Genomic DNA, 3,361 nt, shown 5'->3' on the forward strand with positions numbered 1-3,361 from the left:
CGGGACGATGCTTTTTCAGAGGGGGGCATTGCCACGTACGTTTCTGATCACTTTTGCTGCATTCGCCCACAAAGGCTGTCGGCAACGCTCAGCGCAAACCGCGCCTCATTCTTCGAGAAGCTTCACGATTGTTGTAGATGATTTTGTTAAGATTGCGCGCAAGACGCGAACGCTCGAGCTCATTCTAGAGATTGCGCAACCACCAGCGATATCGCTGGAAAGTTCGATAGCGCCTGTATAAAAGCCGACGCGCTTGACCGCTTGTCAGTTGATCGACGGACGAAGCCCTGTTCGCCGCTATCATTGTACAGCGTGTATTGCTGTAGTGCTAGTTCTCATTTTCTGGCCACAAGTTCGGCCAAATAAACAGTTTCATCCTGCAAACGCCAACTGCTGTCTTCGTCGACGTCACGACCACGTGACAATATATATATATATATATATATATATATAATAAGACAAAGGGGTCAAGGAAGCTAATAGTATTTTTCATTATACTATATAACAACTAGCCCAAATGTCCGCCTTATAGCGTATATATACCGTTTTCATGATTGTAAAGCTAGCTTTCCTGCGATGCAGTTAGCCCAGTTCATAGCAGTTAGTCTAGTCACTTCTGCAAACAGCGTGTTCAAGCGCAGTTTGCTTGCGCTATGACGCGGAAAATATTGACTCAGCTCTATTGAGATAAACACACATCATGGAAAAACCCCAGGACGTGCAACTACGACTTCGTCTCCACTTGAAGCACAACAGGTACCGCCTTTAGTTCGGCGAATATGCAGCGCAAGGAAGCGCGCTCGCGGATTATGAAAATGGTCTAACATACCCTGGAGAAATGCAACTTTCAACTAATGTTTGCACTCCCACGTCAGCCAGCCTATAGAGGCCCCCGTCTTCTGCTGTTACGCGAAAGGACAGTTCCGAAATACAATGTGTTGTAATGAGAACTAACAGACAAAAAAGCCAAGGAAAGTATAAGGCATGTTATTTGTAGTAACTATGATGTAAATGTGAAGAAAGTAAAGTGGACGAAAAGGAAACCTGCCGCTGGCAGGGACCGAACCTGCGACCTTCGAATAACAAGTCCGATGATCTACCAACTGAGCAACAGCGGCGGTCATCCCCCGGTCCACTTTATGGTGTATATATGCTTTTCTTTGTGCTTAACAAAGAAAAGCCAGCCCTCGAAGTTCTTTTTTTCGTTTTTACGTTCTAATGTCTGATGCATTACACACGCTGACAGTTCGGGCTTCACGGTGGTCTACTGGTTGCAGGGCTCGACTGCCGGCCCGAAGGTCGCGGGATCGAATCCTGGCCGTGGCAGTCGCTTTTTCGGTGGAAGCGAAAATGCTTGAGGGGCGTGCACTTAGATTTAGGTGCACATTTGAAACCTCAGGTGGTTGAAGTTTCCGGAGCCCTCCAATATACGGGGTCTCTCATAATCTTATCGTGGTTTTGGGACGTAAGACACCAGATAATAATAATAATAATAATAATAATAATAATAATAATAATCAATCAATCAATCAATCAATCAATCAATCATTTATTTAACGTGCCCAGGAACAACCGTGAGGTCTTTGTGCAGGCGCACGCAAAAAAAAAATCAATAAAAATAAACAATACAATACAGACAGTCTTCAGAAATAAAAAGAGAAAAAACACGTAGACAAAGAGAAATGAACACAAAAGGGGAGGAGTAAAATTAGACAATATGAGAAATATTGAAGGGGAATAAAAAATTAGATTGCACATATACAACTATGCGGAAAGACGGAGAAGGGAAGACTTTGTACATTGTGCCATACTATGTCAAAACAGTGCAAAGCTCGGATAAAAACAATGATTGTGGACTATGAAAAACGTCAAGATCAAGAAAATTAATATTATAAAGACTTTGTATTCTGTGAACGGTAGAGTGTTGGAAGAAGCAGGCGGGTACATGAAACGGTCTGTTCTCTCTGGTTAACTTACGCGGAATTCGAAAATTAACACAATTGAGAAGTACAGGGCAGGATATGATACCGTGGACTATCTTGTAGAGAAATAAGAGATCAGAACGATTTCGTCGGCAGTGAAGTGATGGCAGTGATAATGATTCAGCAGTACTTGAACGAGATCCAGAGTCATTTTTAGCAAAGCGATGGTTATATATGCTGAGGAATTTTTTCTGGACTCGTTCAATGGTGTTACCGCTGGATTGAGCAATGCCATTCCATATCACGGACGCATACTCAAGTTGCGGAAGACATATTGCCGTGTACAATTTGTGTAGGGCCATGGGAGACCTGAATTCTCGAGATATTCTACAAACACATCCGAGAGAACGAAGGCCCCGCATAGCAGCACGCTTAACGTGAGAAGAAAAGTTTAACGCGCTGTCAACAACAACACCAAGATCACTGATTTCATAAACCTTGCATAACTGAACAGAATTGACAAAGTATTGAAATGACACGCTAGATGTTTTGCGAGTGATAGACATGAATTTTGTCTTTGAGGTATTTAGAGAAAGGTTATTGCCGTTGCACCATTCGGAAAAAGAACACAAATCTGACTGCAGCAAGCGACAGTCGTTAAGTGAATGAATTTCCTTAAATATCTTGATGTCATCGGCATACAAGAGGAAAGAAGAATTACGAATGGCAAAAGAAACATCATTAACGTAAATTAAAAATAGGAGTGGCCTAATACCGACCCTTGAGGGACCCCACTAGTCACTTTATACAAAGAAGAGGTTTGGCCATTTACGGCAACATAACAAGATCTATTGAGCAGATAGCTGTGCAAGAGATTCACAATCGACAAGTCAACGTCAAAGTTCGCAAGTTTAACCATAATCAGTGTGTGGCTGACTACGTCAAAAGCCTTGCTCAGGTCACAGTAGATTACGTCAACCTGTCCTCTCTGAGAAATAGGTGTGGAGATCTGCGTCATGAAACTAGCAAGATTTGTGGTAGTTGAGCGGCCAGCAAGAAAACCATGTTGATTTGGAATCAATGAGTTTTTCACACTAAAAGACAATATTTTGTGAAGAGCCAGTTCGAAGATCTTTGATGTGGCACATAGTAGAGAAATCGGGCGATAATTAGAAACATCTGTCTTAGAGCCCGACTTAAATACTGGGAAAACACGAGAAGTTTTCCACATGCTAGGAAATGTGGAAGTGTCCAGGCAGTTATTAAATATCGTAGTCAGTACTGGGACAAATATAGTACCATATGCTTTTAGTATGGCGGAGGGGATGCCATCTGGGCCACATGATAAGGATGGTTTTAAGCGCTTAATGCATTCGCTGATAAGATTTTCATCCAGCGACAAACACTGGATGAGCTAACTGCCTTGGGCTGTTGTCTGA

At 42.5% G+C, this 3,361-nt stretch overlaps 1 non-coding gene across 1 annotated transcript; it reads right to left on the minus strand.

Moving 5' to 3' along the window:
• Positions 1-1,045: 1,045 nt before the first annotated feature.
• On the minus strand, positions 1,046-1,118 carry Trnat-ugu (transfer RNA threonine (anticodon UGU)). The gene has a single exon. It is a non-coding gene; the product is annotated as a tRNA-Thr (tRNA).
• Between the last annotated feature and the right edge of the window lie 2,243 nt (positions 1,119-3,361).

The sequence above is a fragment of the Rhipicephalus sanguineus genome, chromosome 10 (genome assembly GCF_013339695.2).
Source record: "Rhipicephalus sanguineus isolate Rsan-2018 chromosome 10, BIME_Rsan_1.4, whole genome shotgun sequence".
NCBI lineage: Eukaryota > Metazoa > Arthropoda > Arachnida > Ixodida > Ixodidae > Rhipicephalus > Rhipicephalus sanguineus.